The sequence below is a fragment of the Paroedura picta genome, chromosome 14, assembly GCF_049243985.1.
Source record: "Paroedura picta isolate Pp20150507F chromosome 14, Ppicta_v3.0, whole genome shotgun sequence".
In the NCBI taxonomy this organism is placed as follows: Eukaryota; Metazoa; Chordata; class Lepidosauria; order Squamata; family Gekkonidae; genus Paroedura; species Paroedura picta.
This window is the reverse complement of record NC_135382.1, coordinates 16,264,463-16,285,840: the sequence shown is the minus strand read 5'-3', so window position 1 is coordinate 16,285,840 and position 21,378 is coordinate 16,264,463. Positions and strand designations below refer to the sequence as shown.

General features: G+C 43.0%; 2 long non-coding RNA genes across 5 annotated transcripts in view; both read left to right on the top strand.

The window, feature by feature from the left end:
- LOC143823649 (uncharacterized) overlaps positions 1 to 3,294 on the top strand; it is a 72,695-nt gene extending 69,401 nt beyond the window's left edge. For both annotated transcript variants that reach the window (XR_013226537.1, XR_013226538.1), the window contains exon 3: positions 3,145 to 3,294. This is a non-coding gene — a long non-coding RNA (uncharacterized LOC143823649). The remainder of the gene's footprint in view (positions 1 to 3,144) is intronic.
- A 3,429-nt stretch (positions 3,295 to 6,723) lies between these two features.
- LOC143823624 (uncharacterized) overlaps positions 6,724 to 21,378 on the top strand; it is a 92,744-nt gene continuing 78,089 nt past the window's right edge. For 2 of the 3 annotated variants that reach the window (XR_013226532.1, XR_013226530.1), the window contains exon 1: positions 7,230 to 7,401. This is a non-coding gene — a long non-coding RNA (uncharacterized LOC143823624). The other variant, XR_013226531.1, reaches the window with a different exon arrangement.

Genomic DNA, 21,378 nt, shown 5'->3' with positions numbered 1-21,378 from the left:
CAATGGAACTTAATAAGAACAAGAGAGTTCATTGTCCCAAGTTTTAGAATCAAATGATTCCCATGTGTAATTAATGTGACTAAATATGGTATAAATTTTATATTAATCTTTACTAGTACTTCCATTTTCCATGTCAACAGTTCAGAATTTGGTGCTTTGCATAATTAATATTATTTACCAGCATAAAATGTTGAAAAATAATATATCACAGTGATTACCTTTACAACTGAAATGCAAAACATTTCATCTTAAAAGCTGGAGAGAAAAAGTCTTTTACACTTAGTTTTACTTTCTTTTTGAGACGTAGTACATCATCGATTGCAATGTAATACATACATTTTGTAAAATATTTTAGAAATGTGAGAGTTATTTATAAAATATTATGAAAATAATATTAATAATTATTGATTCCATTGTGCTATGAAATTTCAAGCAATGTTTAAAGAACAGGAAAATACAATGGGTTACCGAAGAGGAATTTGAACAAAAAAGCAGGAATAAATTTCTGATTTGGAGATCTGCAATTCTAAGAGTTACACTTTTCCACTGAAGTAAATGGGTTTAGAAGGGTGTAAATTTGTTTAGGACTACCCTGTAAATCACAGAACTACAAATATGGATAGAATTTCACCCTCTTATTTAAATGTATCAATATGGTAACTTGTAGGAGATATTAATCTGCTTTTGAAAGCAATCTAGAATTTTTAGTCCTGCAGTATAAATAAAACAAGTTATTTCTTTCCACACTTTTCCAAAGGCATGATGTATGCTTCATTTACAGGAATAATTCTAGGTCAGTAGTTGTTTTAGTCCATTGCAGCAAAATAAAATAGAACTGTGGTGGCACCATAAAGATTAACAACATCACCACAACCTTTTGTGAGTTGGAATCTACTTCTTCAATTGCCAGGGAAACTGTGAGACTCAAAAACCTCATTTTAACAGAGACATTTAATAAGTGATGACATTAACAATAATTTATGTGATATATGTCTTAGAGTTATTTTATTTACAAGGCTAAGACAAGTTATTTAAAAGAAAATAAGTTTTTTTTACTGAGTTGAACTGCAAAATCTCTAAAATATTGACAAAAAACCCTAATTTGTCAATATATAAGGGGCTGTCATAGAAACCACTATAGAGGGATGGTACCTGTGGCCATTCTTCTTGCCTTATTTTGGAATTAACACAGCAACTTCCATCATCAAGGTAGTAATGGAGAAACTGAAACTCTTTTGTAACTCCTAAATACGGAAGGAAGTATTAGAAGAGAAACGTTGGCTTTGTTAAACGCCAGATTCACATTTTTCTTATTAAAAACAGAAAAGAAGCTTGAAAAGCCTAAAAGTATGCTTTTGTATTTATTTCCATCTCAGTTCTATGCTGTGCAAAATAGTGAATTAAGAAAAAGGCAGTGTCTGATACATACCACCATCAGGCAGAGGCAAAACTTAACTCCATTTTCCCCTGGCTAATTTAAAGGATCTCAAAAGTCTGTGTTTTGCTTCTGTGAATATGCTGCTGGCAGTTTTTAAAAATATAATTGCAAGGGCTGGCCTGTCCTTGTCTCTCCTTTTAAGGAATAACCTTTTTAAATAGAAAAAAATGCACCTTACTGATTCAATATGCTTGCAGTCCATTATTTATTTTTCCTGAGAAAAAGTGGTGGCAAGAGGAAAGAAACAATGTTGATTTGACTGCCAGAGTTTCATCTATGGTGTTGCCAGTTCAGTGCCAAGATCATTTTATGAATGATGGGAATATTAACCACATGGGCCATAATCCACCAGGAAATGTTGCCTTCAAACCCCAGAAATAAATGGGAGCTGCATATAAAAGAAGGAGCCCCGTTTATTTCAAAGACTTGCACAGCAGAATGTCCTGCTGGATTTTAAAAAACAATGCAGCATTTCAAAGCTGCTTTTCTTAAAAACAGAAAAATCTGAGGTCATTCCTAACTGGGATTACGCCACATGAATCTCTTGGTGCATTTTAAAATCTTATATAAGGTACTACAGCAGTTTATTCAAGCGCAAGTACAAAATATGCAAGCACTGGAAAATGTAACGTCTAGTCATCTTGGTCCTTTGTATTATTTAAAATCTCAGCATTAAAAGATGTTCCTGTTTAATGTATGCCATTTAAAATGGGATAATATAAATGTAACCATGCCATGCCACATTTTCATTAATGGAATAAGAAATATAGCAGATTATCTAGAGTATTTGAAAAGCTGGGCTACTGTGAAATGTAAAATGATCAAGAACATAGACAAGACAATTGAGAATCAATCATAAGATTTTTTTTACATGCAGCTCTCAAAGCAAATGTGGAGAAAATGGGCTGTTAAAACCTATAATGCCATTTTTGGCTCACTGACAAATAATAGCTATTATATTCTCTGTTCTCCTTAAAATTCGCATGCCCTAGAAGGGAACTTTTTAAAAAATAGACAGGCATATTTCTGGATAATTGTTTTCACTTTCCACACTGATCTGAGATTTGGGTAACATTAACTCCAAAGGATGGAATTGGTAGAATAATTTAGAATTAATTTCTACCTTCCCTATCTTCTTCTCAGTGAAGAAAATCAAACCTGAGTAAGCTTGCTAACCTAAACTGTAGTGATTCATTTTAACAACAAATAAAAAGATTATTCAGAAGTTCTTCTGGTTCTGGAACAAGCAAAAGTGTTATTTCAATTAGGGGGAATTTCAGGTTTTTATTTCGTGGCTCTACTGGGGACAGGCAGTCATGTCACACAACTACTCCAAATTTAAATCAAATGACGAAACCTGTATATACAGATGATAAATGACCTCAGGATGAAAAGACTGCATTGCTGGTTTTATATAACAGTAATTGTTACAGCAAGGTAACAAAATAGCAATCCTCCCCCTTTTTGCAGAAGAAAATCCTTGAAATACTGTGACAAACATTTGTGAAAGTAAAAATTCCCACTTGGAAGTTATAGCAGTGGGGGGAAAAACTGACTTTTTTTTTAATGCCACATATATGCAAACCCACTAAGAGTATATATTGCGAAGTTCAAGACAGCTTTATTTCAGGAGGAAAAGTGAATTCTGATATGGTTATAAAACTTTCATATCATACTGACCTCAGACATTTTTTTTTTAATTACAGATTTTTATACAGACACACAGAAGCCGCATACCAAGGCACAGTTCAGCCAAGGCCCAGTTTGTGGGAAACTAAATATGCTGAGTTATACTTTCTGAAGCTGGTCGAGGGCCTTTATAAAAAGGTCAAGAGTGATTAAAGTCTTGCTTGCAAAACAAGGAAAACTGCAGTGGCTGGATGCCGCACACAGTTGAATGTTGTCAGGCATTTTAATTATTACCAGTGGGTTACTTTTCCTAGCGCTCTTAGGAGGAACGCACGCTGAACGAGCAGGGCTTACAACACGAGCTTTGCTATTTTAAAATAATATTTGGCTTAGCCAAGCTGTGCAATTAAGACGGTGGGCCAGATCATTTCATTGCCGAAAGTTTCTAATACCACTGGAGGATGAAAGTGATGCTTCCTTTAAAAAGGGGCTGGGGGGGGGGGTGGACTCCCAAAGGTTTGCATACAACAGCGTTTTTAAGTAGAAAGCTTATTAGCAAGCTGTATCCCAGGACAAAAATGTGCCTTTCAATTATGACAGACTTTGCAGTTCACTCTCCCTGGCAAGAAATCTCTCAGTCAACCATAGCAGGAGTAAAATAAGCCTTTTCCCTAATTTTGCATATGGAAGCTGAAGGCGTGCATTGGGGATATTACAGAACATAAGGCTTGTCCTCGAAACAAGACCAGTGAGCACCAATCCTGCAGCCAAGCAAAAGCACCAGTATACCAGCATTTTCTCACAGGCTGCCTTTTTGCCCCTCTAGCAAAGTCCTGCACCACGGGGGGGGGGGGGGGTCACTGCCATAGAATATCTTAAAGCATCGGTGGGTTTTTTTTTTTTTTTGGAAAAGATTACACTGGGCATCTGAAGCCTTGTGCAGTTTTGTGTCTCTGTGTGAGCGATCTTACAAAACACACCAAATTTCCAAATACACCAATAGGAGGGGGGGGGGGATTAAATATCTATCCATAATGCGAAAGCGCTATTTCAATTGGTTGGTTGCAATGGTGAGATGTGACGCAAAAGGACATTTGGATGGGTAGAAATGCTGCTGTGTGCCAAAGCAGGCACACCAGATATACTGCTGCCATGCAAGAGAGAGAGAGAGACGGAGAGAGAGAGAGAACAATCACAAGTGAAGCAGGCCTTGGCAAGCCCAGCCCAGCCGGGCAAGGGGGCTTGGGAGTTATGTGTGTGTGGTGAGGGTCCAATTCTAACCAGTGGCCTTCTGTGTGCCTAGATGTATGGCCACACCACTGCTGTGCCCTGACTGCAGCACCTGAGCATTCAAACCACTTTCACTACACTTGGGAATGGGTGCCCATCTTGACCTCTACCCCTCCCCCGCCCACACACAGGGGGCAAAGGCTGGCAGGGGGTGTGGTGGGGGGTCTCAGGGGGTCTGCGGCAGGGCAGTGGCAGATTCCCATAGGAAACCCAAGACACGCAGCAGCAGCAGCGACTACGACCAGACCTTTCATGCGACGAGGAAGGGCGCTGGGACGCGGGCACGGAACCGCCGCCAGCAAGAAGACTCGCCGCCTTTGGGAAGGACGCCCGTTCTCCCGCCGCAAGACAGACGCCTCCGGAGCGGGGGCCAGAAGGCAGGCGCGTTGCCAGCCAGCCAGCCAGCCAGCCCTCCCTCGCCCCGCACTCCTGGCCCGCAGGCAGGGGGGAAGCCTTGCAGAGTCTCTGTCTCTATACACACTGGTCACGCGGGGGGTGGAGGGGGGGGGGGGTCCCTCGTCGCCGCCGTCCCCCCCTTTGCAAAAAGAAAAAAAAAGGGGGGGGTTAGTCCGGGGCGAAGGCGGCGGCGTTGCGGCTCCTGGCAGGCCGGCCGGCCGAAGAGGGCAGGAAGTCGGCTGACAATGGCCTTACAGAGAACGGCCCCCAATGGGAAAAAGCCCAAAGTGAGGCAAGTCTGGGAAGCAGACCAAAAAAAAAGAAAAGGGAGGGAGGGAGGGGGGGAATATAGCTTCGTGTCCTCTCCCTCCCTACCCCCCCCCCCCGGCCTGAAAAACCCAAAGTCAAATCTGGAGCGGGAAAGGGGGCTTGGCGCGCGCGTCAGGAGCGGCCGGCTGCTTTCTCCCTGGCTAATTGTCCGGGGGGGGAGCTCTGGGCAGCGCCCCCGGGTTCGCCGGAGGAAAGGGCGCGGGGGGGGGAGAGCTGTGTCTGGGAGTGCGCGCCCGTCCGCGCGCGCAGAGAGCGCCAAGGCGCCGCGTCGCCAAGGGCCGGGCGCGAAGGGGTCCAGCTGCGGGGTGGAGGGGCCCCCAGGGGCCCCGGGGCTTCGCCGGCCCCGCGCTGAAGGGGCGTGTGGCTGGGTGGCGGCGGGGGGGGGGGGGAGGGAGAAATGCACCCCTCTGCCCCTCTCCTCCTTCGCTCCCTCCCGGGCAGCCTGGCCCGAAGGCTTCTCCGCGCCTGCCCGAGCCGGTGCCAAGAGCGCGAGCGCGAGAAGGGAAGAGGGGAGGGCGATCCAAGCGCCTCAGCCGCTCGGCCCGGAGCCCTCCCCTCCTCCGAAGTGTGCAGAGGGGATGTGCGGGGAGCAGCTTGCCTTGCCAGGCCGGCCTCCGCGTCCCTCTACCCCCCCCCCCCCGTTCCCTCCCACCGCGCCGCCGCCGGGCGCGCGGGAGAAGCTGGCAAAGAGGAGGAGGAGGAGGAGAGGAGGAGGAGGAGAAGCGCCCGCTAGGCGAGGACCTGCGCGCGCGCGCGCCCCCGTGGTTGCATGTGTGTGTGTGTGTGTGGATGCGCGTCCCAGGGAGGACGGGCCTCGTCCGCGCCCCAGCCCTGCCTGCCTGCTTGGCCCGCCGCCTCTCCCTCGGCCAGATTGCCGGAGTGGCTCCCCGGGGAGACGGAGCTGGAGGGATGGGATGGGATGGGATGGGATGGGGGGGGGGGGAGTAGAGGGCGAGGCGGTTCCTAGGGTGGCCGCCTCTGCTCCAGCTCCCCCTCCAACCCCCCCCCAACAACACCCCCCCTCGCAAAATGGGATCGCCTCTCCCTCGCTTCCTCTCTCCCTGCTGTATTTCTCGCGCCCCTTCTCTGCATCCGCACCTAGGATCTGCAAGGGGGAGGGCGTGTCTCTCTGGCTTTTTCTCTCCCCCCCCCATGTGTTCTGCTTTGGCTGCGCTTCGTTCTGCAATACTCCAGGCTGAAATCCCTTCGCTCTCTTCCCGCAGCCCCCTGCTATTCTGCTTGTTTCTAGTTATCCATGTCGGTGTTGGCTGAGCAATGCATTGGGATACATCCATGTATGCCAGGAGAGGGCTTGAAAAACAACCTCCTTATTGCAGACAAGACACTGCCCTGCCACTGTCCTTCTCCTCTCTTTTGAGGCTTACCAAAAATTATGTCAGGTAGATAGATCGATAGTGCCGGATAAACTGCTCAGTAATCTCTCTCCCCCAGCCCCCCAATCCCTTTGAAAAGTGATCTTCCTCCTAGAAATGTTGACTCCCCAGCCACCGTCCCAGCTTTCTCCTGTTCCCTCTGATATTCCTGCTTCTTCAGGTGAAAAAGGGGGGGGAAATTGAGAGCTTTCAGTAAAATGGGACAGTTGCCAGCTTCAAGGTAAAAAGCAGCGAAGGGGGGGGGGGTTAATTGCCAGCTAAGCAGGAGTTTTAAAAAAGAAATCTTGGAACGAAGATCATCCCTGATGAAAATCATATTGCGATTCCATTTTGTGGCGAGAAAAGGGTGAAGACAAGAAAGTTGAAGAATACTTTTCCTGCTGCCTGTCGAAAGGGGCGAGGGAGACCTTTTCTTTCTTATTCTCCCTGCCTGCTGAATTATTCAAACTCATTCGTGAAGCCAAGAACATTAGCATGCATCAGACATGCCGTTTGTCTGTTTGCTAACATTCTTCATTCAAGACTTGTTAACTGCCAGACAAGCTTAACACGCTTCTCTCCCCCCCCCCTTCTTTTTTTTTCACTCTCTCTCCCTCCTTCGCTGTGTTTTTCCCTCTCTCTCATGCCACCCCTCTCAGCCTCTCCTATTGTTATTGCTGGGAGCTGGCAGCCAGGGGGTTAGTGGTGGCAGGCAGGGGGGGAAGCATGTGGCTCAGAAGCTGCAGCCGGTTGTTGCTAGGTAAGGACCGCCTTCCCATATTCTCTAGGCCTGCATGCACTTGCGAAATCAAGAAATGCCACAGAGCTCACAGGAGGGTTTTCCATCTGCTTTCACAGGAGACCGCAGAGAGCTGCAAGGTGAACGTGCTGGCATCCTCTCTCCGTTTCTTTTTTCCTCCGGCTGGATTCTCGTTTTTGGACTAGGTAAGAGCCTTGTGCATTTGCTTAGACCTTTTGTATGATCATGTGGCGACGTTTCACGTTTATCGCTGTTCACAAGAGAGTGAATGGGCACAATAATTGCCAAGCGCGAGAATAAAGTTCTGATAACTCAGATATTAATGGATCGCCCTTGGACTATTTCATTATTAGTCCATATAACCCATGCCATAGCCGACAGCCTGCAGAGGTGTGGGGTGGGCTTGTTAAAAATTATTGCTATTACAAGTTATAGGTAAATCGTTGTTGATTTTTTTTCTTCATTTGCACTCCTCCCTTCTCAAAACTGGTTTCATACCAGCAAGCTTTCATTTTTTGAACGCAAACAAGGATTGCTTGGGTGGTTATTTTTGAAAGAAAACATGCTCTCGGACTTGTGTTGTTCCTGCTGTCACTGTTTTCAATATAGTTTGTTCTATAAAGGGCACTTTCTCTTAATGTTTACCCTCTACTTTCAATATGTGTTTTCCTTTATATTTATGTGTGTGTGTATTAAAATCTAATACAAATTATATATGTTTTTAGTATAATGGGACTTTACATAGCTACGGGGCCAACTCCGATTGTGTTGTTCGTGTTCTGACTTTTATGTGATGCTGGTTTCTCATCACTGGCTTATGGAACTTTAAGACCGCGTCTGTGTTTTTGGGTACGAGTAAAAACAGGCAACAAATAGATGGTTTTATAGAATGACGTGCTTTGATAACTTATATCCATAAAGATAGTCTTTCCCAAGAATTGCAGCTATATACATCCGCGTATACACACGGCATGTTATTTGATGACTAAAGGGAGGATAGACATAGATGCTTATTGTTAAGTGTTAGTAATGTTTAATATTTTAAGTTTTGAGTCACTTTGAGGACAGTAAAATTCAAAAAATCTTCTGAAGTTTCTGCAGCGTGTTGCCACCCCTATACATGTTGTATATCTCTGGTTTTTAATTACACATAAAAGCATGTATGTAGACATAACTTTTTTCTCCCATTGGAGAGTAATGTATACATCAAAACAACATGTGGATGTTGATGCTCTTTTGATGAACTTGACAGTCAGCCAGTTTGGCAAGCGCTCAGCATCGTGCTCTGAATATATTCTATGCTTAAGCTAAACCAACAATATGCATGGCATTATTCATGTCCTGTTTGTTTTATATAGGTACAGAGATAGGTAGATACAGCATTATGCACAAATAGATAGATGTAGAGACATATTACAAAGAAAAATTCATCTTGCTGAGCATTTGTAGGCAGACCCTTAATTTTGAACTTGTATACTGTTTTATGGTATGGAAGATTTTCAGTTTAGTTGACGAACCCTATGTTGTCATCTGTAGCATATTCGGTTTTGTATCCACTGAGCTTGTTTTTAAAAAAATATTAAGTGGGTTTGTGAAATTCAGGCTAAGAACATATTTTCTAGTTTGTTCAGAGACACTTTTAAACCGACACTAGCCAATTCAGGGGTAGTGTCTAATTTGCTGCCGAACTGCTTATCCGCCGAACCGCTTATCCACAACATAATCTAAAATGTAAATCACAATTCTTGAAATAAAACAGCATCTCCCCTAACTGATGGTTTGGTGAGTTGCTGAGGCCCAGGAGGCATAGCATTTTGAAAGAAAGGCTAACAGCATTTCCGTGAGTGTGTGTCTTGATAGGCCTGAATGGTCCAGAATACGTGTTGTGTGTGTATTCCACATCTACGTCCATAAAAGATATTCTTGAACCTGCCCCATTTTTAGCACTTGTAGTATCAACAAATCTAATATAAAATGTGTTGCCCATGTGCAGGATTAAAAAAAATAATGTTACTTTTTTGTTATAAAATAATACTGTTTTGTTGTATTTGAGATTATTTTTTTGTAAAAATTGCCTTCAAAAACATAATTAAAACAATTATTTTTACATTGACTATTGGAATGATGTGGGTATAGCAGGCACTACAGCTGATAAGGAATATAATATTGTATATTGCCTGCAACTGTTGAAGCCCATGGGCACGAATGCGGGGGGAAAGTATTATACACGTTTTTATATATAATGCTTTTGTCAAGAAAGCTGGCCTTCTAAGCCAAGTCCCTCGAAGTCTGTTGGAGCGAATGACATTCATTTCAACATGACGTATTTTGGATTTGAAGTGCAAAAGTTACTAAGTTAGAAATTACAATAATTAGCTTAAGTATGTATGCATTTTATATGTGTTACATAGTTTGGTTCAATTTTTAAAAGATTAAATAGGATCTAAAACATGTCAAATAATTTATGGGTTTGCCTCTTCTAGCATACGACCTTTTCAGAGGTTCAGGGTCGAAATAAGTCACATACAAAAAGGCGCTGCTCCCCTCATACAGTCTGCAAGCGGCACAGTGTTGTACTATTCCAAATACTGACTGGGAAGGGATGTAATATTATAAAGTAAAGTTTATACTAGCTCTTAAATAAGATAAAGGTGGGAATCCTTTGTGAATTTACAAGTACGGTATAATCTCATTGAATTAAGTGGATTTACTTACCTGGGTATAGAATTGCTATCAGGCGCTCCAGTGAAGTGCAATAGGGGTTGTGCACAAAAAGACCCTTAAAAAAAAAAAGCAACTATTCCACCAATCAGTTTTTTGATGGTAAGTGAAATCTATCAATGCTTTTGCTTCTTACTGAGCAGCAGATCTCCTTAGCAGTATCCATAATGAACTGCACATATGAGAATAGATACTGGATCTGCAGGTCCCTATCCTGTTAAGGATACGATCAGAGAAACCTGCTTGCACGTGCGAAATGCATGTAGCTGGTTCAAAGCGAACTGTTTTTTTTTTCCTCCCTAGGTATGTTATGCAAATACTGAAATATACAGCTAACAATAAATAAAAGTCCTGTAGTGATTGCTTGACTTAAATGGAGAGCCCCCAAAACAAACACCACGTATTAAGACATCAGAATCTCTCAGCACAATGAAATGCAGATATTATGGTTGGATATGGAAGTAGACCAGAATGAATGCATCAGGGGCCTTCATTCTTTGATTGTTACTGACAAGTAACATTTCCTGTTACGGTCATTTTTAATATGACTACAGTTAAAAATGCAGTAATATTGTTGGGCAAAGATGAAAAGACGAAGTTGAGACAAGTCTCTTTTAGAATTTTTCGCCTGATAACGGGTAATTTATCTGTGCAAATGTACAAACACGAAGTCATATAAAACTAAAATTTTCTTCACACTGAGCGTGTAGTAATACATGACTTCCTCCTTTTATTGCACCTAAACTCTAATAGTAGAAAACAAAGGGACGTTTTAAAACAGTTTTGTGCATTTCATCTCTTTAATAATATTTCCTTGCAAGAAATAGCCAGAGGCCTAACAGAGTCTTTTTCTTGAAAGCCACCCAAATTTTGGTATGCTCCGTATTTACTCTGTAGGATTTTTGCTATCATGGATGCATTTTGTCAGAAAATTACAGCAGCTTGGTGTGTCATCCTGTCTTTGTTTTTAGAGGATGGAAAGACAGGAGGGATATGGCTCATGGAGATTCAAGGTACAGATCAGTCTTATAATGCAGCATTTCCCAGCCTGTAGGGCCTGGCCTAGAAGTGGCTCATTAAACCTATGAAAGTGGTCCTATGTTTTTGCAGTTTTCTTGATTTGTGTGCAGTCCTCTTCTTCTTCGTCGTCTTTTGGCTTTCGGGTTCCCATACTGTATGATGTATCCTGTACAGGAAAAGGGGGTTGGAGAGAAGAGTCAGGGTTAGGGAAGGTGTGCTACCTGTTTGAAAAAAAGTCTGTGTGAACGTGGACTGGGAATGTGTCAGTAATGTTTGAAAAGGCGTCTTGTTTTTGGCCTGACTTGGCTATACCTAATTGACCCTAACCCCTCTTTGTTTTACTGTGTTAAAATCTGATTGTGCAGTTGGATGTAAAATTTGCATATATTTTATCTGGAAATACGGATTAACGCTAACATTGCAAGCATATACAACATTGATGAAAAACGAAGAGAAAAAGGGCCCTGGGTTTTTAATTATATAAGTTCATTTACTAATTGTGTACACTGGTATGCAAACTGCCGATTAAAATAACAGCTCCTGAGAGAGGATGTAATGTCATGAATAGGTGCATTTATACTTCTGTAGATGCTCAAAGGTAGATTACACCAAAGGCCAGGTAAAGCCACAACTGCAAGATTAAATCTTGGAGAATGGCTGCCTGAGACCTTGTGTTCCTATCGAGCCAGTGTACAACAACCCCTCCCAGCTTTTAGGCAAATCAAAAGCTACTTCGATATAACTGAGAAATGCTCAAATTGCTACGATTGTGCTTGGACGAATCCCAGGTTCATGTACTAGAATTTTAGAATAATAACTTTTAAGTGAGCACAAGGCATTCTAAGCTGTTGAACGGCCTGGGCCTTGCCTATGAACCTCAGTCAAACCTCCTCACATTATTAGACCTCCTCGGGAAGGCCCTCCTGTGTGTACTCTGCCCTTTGGAGGCTGTAAGAGGCAGGATTATTTATTCTGTTGTGTCATTCCTATTGAACCCCCCTCCCTTGGGAGGTTTGTCTGGCCCATTCCTTGATTGCCTTCCTTCCAAAAGATGGCTGTGAAAAGCATTGGAGAAACATATAATTTTTAATTCTTACTGTATTTTAGAGTAAATTTTCCAATTTTTGTTTAAAATACTGTTTTTTTTTAAATTTTAGAAAAAATCAGTAATTTAATGTAGGAGACAGTATTTAAACAAAACAATTTGCATTCACTTACTCCTTGTGCCTTCTCATGAATCTTGGTACAACTCTGGTTTTAATCCATGGCTGTGTTGAAAGAATCTGCATCAAATCAAGTAGGCCTTTCCTCTGTAGGCATCAAGGATTATATGCATGAGAGACAGCTGCGGTTGGCTCCCTTTATAGCTTAATTTTAAAAGGAATGTTTTTAGACTCGTACTATTATTATTTTGTTCTGTCCCTCGTACACTGTCTTAATTTGGGCAATTACCATGCACTTGCTCCCTATTGAAAGCAGAGAAACTAGCCTATTTCACAGAGAATCTGGGATTTTGTCTTGATCTTGGATAAGATCCTAACCATAATACAGTGAAATTACAGTTCGGCTCACAGAACTAAATCGTGGCCCCAAAAGAGAAATCTGTGCATGACCTTGCAAACGAACAGAGGAGAAAGGGAAATTGCTTTAACTTAATTTTGCTTGGATCGGTTGCAAATACTTAGCCACGATTAAAGCTCCCCAAGTGTGTGCGTTTTCTTCAAACCACAGTTTCTCGTTCTGGTCGGCAGTCAGTCCTTAACCTGGGTTTATGTATTCAGACTTAATATTTAACCATTATTTTAAAAAAAACCCCTCAGTTTTATGTTACCTCTGTATAGTGCTGCATTACTGATGCTTCAAGAAATAGTACTGACTGATTCAGGCTCATAAGCCCACGTTGGCTTTCTTATTAAAATAACTCCTCCTTGCTGGTCTAACAAAGGAGTTTAGAAATATTCTTTGGCAAATGAGGAGCAGTTTTCACAGTTGAGAGGCGGCTGGGAGGGGGATAGCAGCGGTGGCTTGAAAGCACTTAAAACGTTGCAGAGGGCATCCCCTTACTGAGGCAGCTGTGCCAGCGCTTTCTCTTTTGGCACAGTGCTGCGGTTTCAGTGCCTGCCTTTGGAAATCAGCATGGCAGAGCTGAGATCTGCCTCGGTGGCTGTACTTTGCTGAGAAGACAAGCGATGAAACTGCATCAGTGCAGGGCATGAAGACAGAGAGAGTTAACTGGGTTCTCTCGGCAGTGCTTCACCTGATTGGCAGGGAGATGTGACATCATCACGTTCGCTGCATGCTCTGCAGTTGGCTGGGATTACATCGTGATGGGAAAGGAAGCCCTAAAAAGGAAGAAAATGGTGCTGTTGCTGCTGCAGCTCAGGTTGTAAATTAGATGACCCACCCCCTCCTGCACCCGACCCCCAGGAGCTAGAATATCAAGCATTGTTTCACACTTTTCAAAATTGTACCTTTTCCACCTGAAAATATTGGGAACCAAATTTTGGCACATAGCCAGCCTTTAGATGCATATGATCCTGAAGGTTTGCTGCTGGGGATGTGATATATCCCAGAATACAGGCTTGGAAAGGCCCTGACGTGAATGCCCCAGGCTAGTCCAGTCCAGAATCTAAACAGGGTTTATTCCTTGCGTGGGAGAATTCCAGGGCTGCTGTGCAGAGGAAGGCAACGGCAACCCACCTTTTGCCTTGAAAACCGTAGCAACCTGATAGCAACTTCACACACATACTCTGTAAGCATGAAATTGTGCCCTCCTTGTGGCTCACAAAATTAGAACAGGAACTGCAAGTGGTGCTTCAGAAAGACGCATTACGGTGTCGTCCCAAGCTTGGCGTCCTATTTTCTATCAAAAAGGTAGTTTTCAGCGGTTTGGTTCCTGACCTGGATAGCCCAGGCTAGCCCAATCGTATTAGATCTCAGAAGCTAAGCAGGGTCAGCCCTGGCCGGTATTTGGATGGGAGACCACCAAGAAACACCAGGGTCATGCTGTGGAGGCAGACAGTGGCAAACCACCTCTCAACATCTCTTGCCTTGAAAACCCTATGGCAGGGGTGATCAAATGATACTATTCCCAATACTATTCCCATGAGCTCCTGGTAGGGGCTCATGGAAATTGTAGTCCATGGACATCTGGAGGGCCATCGTTTGTCCACCCCTGTCCTACGGGGTCACCATAAGTCAGATGCAACTTGACAGCCCATTTCACCAAGTGGTTTTGTAAGTCCTTATTGAATTGTTGGGTTTCCTTCTGAAATAGTACTTTATTTGCTGCATGATTTTTTGTTTCCTGCTTGCCTGGTAAAATGAAAGTATTTCGATCTCAATTTAATGACTTCTTTATAAAAGAAAGTGTGTTCTAGTTTGCAGGCCCCAGTTTCTCTAAAGGAAGAGAGAGTGCATCACCCTACACCAGGTTCTCAACTTTCCTAGTGCCGTGACCCTTTAATACAGTTCCTTATGTTGCGGTAACCCCCAACCATAAAATTATGCAAGTGTTATTTCACAGAAATTAAACCAAAACTGACAAAATGGCGTGAAGATCCATTGTTCATGATTGTATATAAATTGTTTTTTTCCCCCAGCGTTTCTCAGTTCAGTTTTGCCTCTTGTTCCACCATGTCGATCTTGCTCTTTTCTGCTGCTCCAGACAGACGAACGCTCTGTCTCGATCTACCCCGCAAGGCTATTGTGTGGATGGTGCCTCCCCCCCAGCCAAGCTGATTGCCCTGCCGCAACCTCTGTGAAAGGGTCATTCGACCCCCAAAGGGATCCCGACCCCCAGGTTGAGAACCACTGTCCTACACTATTTTGGCTGAGAGGTTATTGGTTTAGTAGTTCAGTCAAGTTTTACTTCTATCTCAGCCTTCAGTATACTTACACGGAGGCTAGGCCAACTAATTTCAAGGAAGTTCACTTACAAATGAAAGAGGTGCTCTGGCCAATTTGGTGTGTCTTTACTTTTCTTCCTGCCCTGCAAACACATTTGATCCCTGGGAAGGATGGATAGGTTCCCATTCTGTAACCAGCAAGAATGTATACAAGCAGAGATAAAGAGGCTGAAAGATGACTTCTTTTCTGGTCTTGTTACTCTTCTAGGCTTTAATGTTCGAGACAGTTAAGTCATAAACATTGGTAGGATTTCCGTAGCTATGATTGACGCTGCCTCCCGGATGGGTCATTAACCCCTGATAGTAAGATTTTTTTAATAAGTTAATTTTGAGGTGAAATAAAACATCAAACTGTTTTATCTTGCCCAATAATGAAAGGAAGTGGTTACAGAAAAAAAAATTTGGATCATGCGTACAAGATAAGCTAATTTCAAATTCGGTTTTGCATCTTTTGAAAGATTGCTGTTGGATTCCCCCCTTCCCCCAAAAAACCCTCTAATTTTTTTTCAGTGCATTGGCTGATTTCATAAGAAAAGAATGTGTAATGCATAATTAAAAATATGAAATATGGATGCATTTATCATGCGTTAAAGCTCTGGATGTGCTTAATTCCAGCTTCTCACATACAACATAAATGATAAATGATATAAGCAATAATACCATGAATTTATGATTAATTATTTCTGGTAAGTAACTTCTGCTTCACAGAAGTTGTAGATTAAAGTGCAAAGTAAACTTCTCAAATCCATTCAGTTCCTGCAGTTATGGCTCCACTTGTGTAAAATGCATTAATGTCTGAAACCTTCATCATTTATGTAGTGGCTTTGATGTGGACATAGCGCCTTCAGAATCGTCTTATAATTTTACAGTCATTCAAGACTCAGAAGATATCATCTGTTTTCTAGGCCTCTTTCTTTGCAATAAATAGAAATACCATTACATTTCAGTGTATCTTGGGAGGCCATTGTAAGAGTCTATGGCAGTTAAGGCTCTAATTTAAAACTTGTTAAGTCTACCCATTGGATCTATTCTGGCTTTGCTGTAGACCTTGGAATTTGGTATAGTTTGAGAGCTGTACCATAGGATTTTCTTGGCAATTTTTTTGAAGGTACGTTACCAGGTCTTTCCTTAACCCTACCCATTTACCTGGGCTTGGGACCAACATGCTCAGGTGGGCATGGCTGCACTCACTTATTTTGGCCATATTATGTGATCCAACTCAATGGAGAAAGCAATTATGCTAGGATTGGTCAGTGGAAAAAGGAAACCAAGTCAACAGAGGGTGCGGTGGTTGGTTGTGATTGGGATGCACACCAGCCAAAACATTGCATGGCTGAGGGAGGCGGTACGGAATCGTGGAGGTGGCTGTGCTAACCGTTTTAATGCTTTGTCTGCATTCTGGTCTGGGGGTTCTCAATGGTAAAGAAGTTGACAAAGGCTGGTCTAGGGTGTCAAGAACAAGGCAAGCATTTCCATGTTCACCTCTGCAATGGTGTACAGCAGTGGTCCCCGACCTTTTTTGTGCTGGGGACTGGGGGGAGGGAAAGGGAGGCCCGGGGACTGGGGGGGGAGAGGGTAGCATAGGCACGCTGGTGCCCCCAAACCAGCAGGCGCGCCTCTCCCCCCCCCCCCCCGCGGCACAGCACTCGCTGCGCCAGGAGTGATCGGCCACCTATCGGCGCAGCGAGCACCGTGCTGTGGGTGGGGAGCTGCGGGTGCTGGCGCCTGCAAATGCGCAGACGTGGCAGGTCTGCCCCTGCACGTTTGCACCAGCACCCGCAAATGCACGCCCGTGCTCCCCCCCCCCGCAGCGTGGCGCTCGCTGCACTGGGAGGCAGCAATCGCTCCCAGCACACTGAGCGCGCACCGTGGGGGGGGAGGCGCGCATGTTGGCATGCCCTTGCCATGGCCCGGTACTGAAGCCTCCGTGGCCCGGTACCAGGTTGCGGCCCGGTGGTTGGGGAACACCGGTGTAAAGTACTGCTAAGGGCAGTTTTTTGGTTTTACTTGAGTAACTTACAATACGAAATGAGTAATAAAGTATCAGTAGAATTTAACTCTTAAATTGGGAAGGGGGGAACTGTGTATAAAAAGACAGGAAGCCCTACCTAGGACCCAAGTACAAAGGTCTGACAAAATAAAAGCATGTGGACACTTTCTTTGAATTGCGATGGTTTGGGTCTTCTGTGTTCACAATCGTTGAATAGCTCTTGGAAGCAATGGGCTCCACTTCTTTGGTGTTTAGGCCTTTTGTGGTCTTTTTATCTTATCCTTTTGAAAATTGCTTGATTGAAAGGGTTGTTATTTTATGGTGGTGTATTTTTAAAGGATATTATTGGTTCAGCAATGTAGATTAAAAGTACAAAAATATATTTTTCAACTTGTATGTTATTGAAAAGCTTTTGTTGAACAGGAAGGAAGGGAAGGCAGATACATAAACATAAAGAATCATAGAATCATAGAATAATAGAGTTGGAAGGGACCTCATGGGTCATCTAAGTCCAACCCCCTGCACTATGCAGGACACTCACATCCCAATTACTTATCTACTGTAATCTGCCACCCCTTTGCCTTCACAGAATCAGCCTCTCCATCAGATGGCTATCTAGCCTCTGTTTAAAAATTTCCAAAGATGGAGAACCCACCACCTCCTGAGGAAGCCTGTTCCACTGAGAAACTGCTCCAACTGTCAGGAACTTCTTCCGGATGTTTAGATGGAATTTCTTTTGAATTAATTTCATCCCATTCGTTCTGGTCTGTCCCTCTGGGGCAAGAGAGAACAATTCTGCTCCATCCTCCATATGGCAACCTTTTAAATACTTGAAGATGGTTATCAGATCCCCTCTCAGTCGTCTCCTCTCCAGGCTAAACAGACCAAGCTCCCCCAGCCTTTCTTCATAAGTCTTGGTTTCCAAACCCCTCACCATCTTTGTTGCCCTCCTCTGGACACGTTCCAGAAGTAGTACGGAAAGCCATTACAATAGGAATGCTGCAAAGAAGGAATTCCCTTTATTTGGAAAGAGGCCATGATACTCAGTGAAGAGTCTGCATTTAAACCCTTCCCACCTATTCACCTGTGCACAGGAGCACTGACAATACAGTATTATAGAATAAGATATATAGTGTTCAACATTAATTTTTTAACAATAAATATAAACAAAAATAAACAATAAATAGCAAATGTTTTCATATACCACAGCTTTTGACATGGTATATTGACTGTCATAAACAAAATGTATCTATATTTCTAAAAATGCATTTCCCATTTTCAACCCCCTGACCACAATTACTCGGTCTGTGAGTTGTTACAAAATGGTGAGTAGGCTCTAAGGAACTGGTAGACCTGGGTTCAAGGACTTGCGTGACGCTTGCTGGCTGACTTTGAATCTTTCATGTCCTTTCAGGCTAAACTAACCTGACAGAGTTGTAAAATGAAGGAGAACCACAAACTGAATAGGGTTTTCAAATGGACATCTATAAAGGTAACATCTCCCTGAAATAAGTTGGACTTAAATATGCTTCACCATGGCTGGGGTGACCCTGAATTGATCTTTTTTATAATCTGTGTTTACAAGTTATGTTTGCAAATTATTTTGCAAATTTTTGAAAAGTGTAAGAAATGCCTGATCAGAATATTTGTTAGGCAGAAGCACAAAAATATATGCAAAACGTGGATCCAATGGAATTTTCCAGGAGTCAGGAAGAAAAACAATTGAATTCAAATACTGTTTGCTCTTTGAGTGTTGTGCCATCAAATGGTTGCCAATTTATGGCAACCCTATGTATAAATGTCCTCACAGAATCAGAATCACAGAATCATAGAGTTGGAAGGGGCCATACAGGCCATCTAGTCCAACCCCCTGCTCAACGCAAGACCAGCCCAAAGCATCCTAAAGCATCCAAATGTCCTCCATTGTGCACAGTGTGGCTCAGGTCTTAAAAACTATTGCAAACTATTGATTGCTAGACCTCATGTTTAGGAAGCCTCTGTTTGTTGGATCCTTGGATTTGTGCATGCCTGCATATATTACATACAGGATACATCATAGTGCAGTTCATTGCAGCTCTTCCGTCCACATTACTTGAACATTAAATCAACAAATGATTTAATTAGATCTTGCTTCCACAGGAAAGATGAGATCTCAAAGTGCACAAACTGAAAGTTGCTTTTTTTCCCCTAATAGCTTTTTCTTGCTTTTTTCTCTAGCAATAATTTTCTCTTTGCCTAATCAATTGATGGCTGAAGTGAAATGAAATAATACAGAATGAATTACATCTGCATTATGAACTGGTTGGATTGTGGCCAGTTACTTTGACTCTCTTCCTGTCTGTATAGAACTGCCAGTCCATTTCGGGGGCAGAGAGTGATCTATGTGATCCACTAAATGCACATATAGTTTCTTTCTTTCACTGAGTTTACAACATTGGAATCAATCCAGAGGGGACCTAAGGCTGAACCAAATTGTAGGGGTGCTTTTTGCAAATATTTTCAGAAGCAAAGTAAAGCATGCAACCCACCTCTTTGTGTACTTTCTCCCTCTTACAATTTATGGGCTGTATCAAAATAGATAGGTGTTGTTGCTGCTTTCCCCCTTAGGGATCTGTTGCCTAGAGCAGGGGTAGTCAATGTGTGGTCCTCCAGATGTTCATGGACTACAATTCTCATGAGCCCCTGCCAGAACTTTCTGGCAGGGGCTCATGGGAATTGTAGTCCATGAACATCTGGAGGACCACACGTTGACTACCCCTGGCCTAGAGGTTTTCTAGCATCTGCTCCAGAGAATCATTGGATCTGGATTAGCACTGTGATGGACTGGATCAGTTTTACAGAAACTGTGGTAAAATATCCCCCTTTACTAACTTTATTTTGGCCAAGATGGACATACATACATACATACATACATACATACATACATACATACATACATACATACATACATACATACATACATACATACATACATACATACATACATACATACATACATACATACATACATACTTTATTTTATTTGTTGGATTTATTCTCCGTCACTATTGGTGAACAATCTTGTCGCGGGTTACATAAATAGAGATAAAAGCCCCACATAAAGTTAAAATCATTTCCAACCCCATCCCCATTACAAAACAGAACACGGCAATGAAAAATAAAATTCCATCTTCCTCCCCTATTTCTAGCAACCCCCCCCCCCCCGGCGCCTCAGGGGATAGTCCAGGGGTGTCATCAAAAGATATTAACAATAGATGTTTAGCCATTTAAGTCTATCTGTAGCATAAAAGAGCAAGAATCTAGTAGCACCTTGAAAGAATTGTAGCAAGGAATGAGCTTATCTGAAGAAGTCAGCAGTAACTCGTGAAAGCTCATACCCTGTCACTAATTTTTAAGGTAATTTTTAAAAAAGAAATCTTTATGCTTGTATCCTGCCCTTCCTGATGGCTTAGTGTGGGCGACAGCATATGTTAAACAAATTATCTAAAAACCAGCAAATTCTTTAAAACCTTATATAAATTTGTATGAGCCCCAGTCCGTAAAAACTTGAGGGGAAGATTCCAGCTCTTCTTGGAGAGGCCGGTCTTCCTTGTATTTCAGCAGTGAGGCCACCACTTTCATTACTTACTCTGTCTGACCTTGACCATAGGTCTAGTGAAACAGCTCCGTCTTGCGGCCCCTGCGGAACTAGTTAATGTCCCATAGGGCCCGGATCTCTTTCGGCAGAGCATTCTAGCAGATGGTGGTCAAGGCCAATCTCACCTCTTTTGGGCTGGAGATCCTAAGCAAAAGCTGGTCTCATGACCTCAACACTCTTTGGGGGTGTAATGGAAGAGGCAGTCCCACTACTGGACTCTTGTGCTTTTTGATTGCATATGAGCCAATGCTATTTTAGACTAAACACAAAATATGGTAGGCTTGTAGTAACTACAAAGCTCTGCCTTATTTCTGTTTGTAAATTAATAATATAAATGGTATCTCCTGAAATGAAATACTGCTCATATAGCCAACTGATTGGTTCTGTTCACCATGGTAGTTTAAAAAGGTATTGGCTATGAACTATTAGCATTTTAGAAGAACTGCTGCATAGGGAGTCCAGCCTCCTGGTAGGACCTGGGGATCCCCTGGAATTACAATTCATCTCCAGCCTACAGAGACCTGATCTTCTGGATAAAATGGTTGCTTTGGAGGGTGGGGTTTATGGCATTGTACTCCACTGGTGCCCCTGTCCCTCCCAGGCGAAAGATTTATACGATCTGAAGAGAAACCAGCCCTCCCAGGCTTCATCTCATAATCTCCAGGAGTTTCCGACCCTGGACCTCCAGGAGTTTCCCACCTTGAGCCCTCATCCTCAGCCAGTGGCCAGGTGGGATCTGGCAACTATAGAATTTTACTATCAGTTTTCTTGCATAATTCATTACATTTTAAAACCATGATTCAATTCAGTTTAAAACCAGCTTTCTTCTGTATCTGTACGAAATTCTGACACCTTAATCACAAAACAAATTCAGAAACAAATGAGG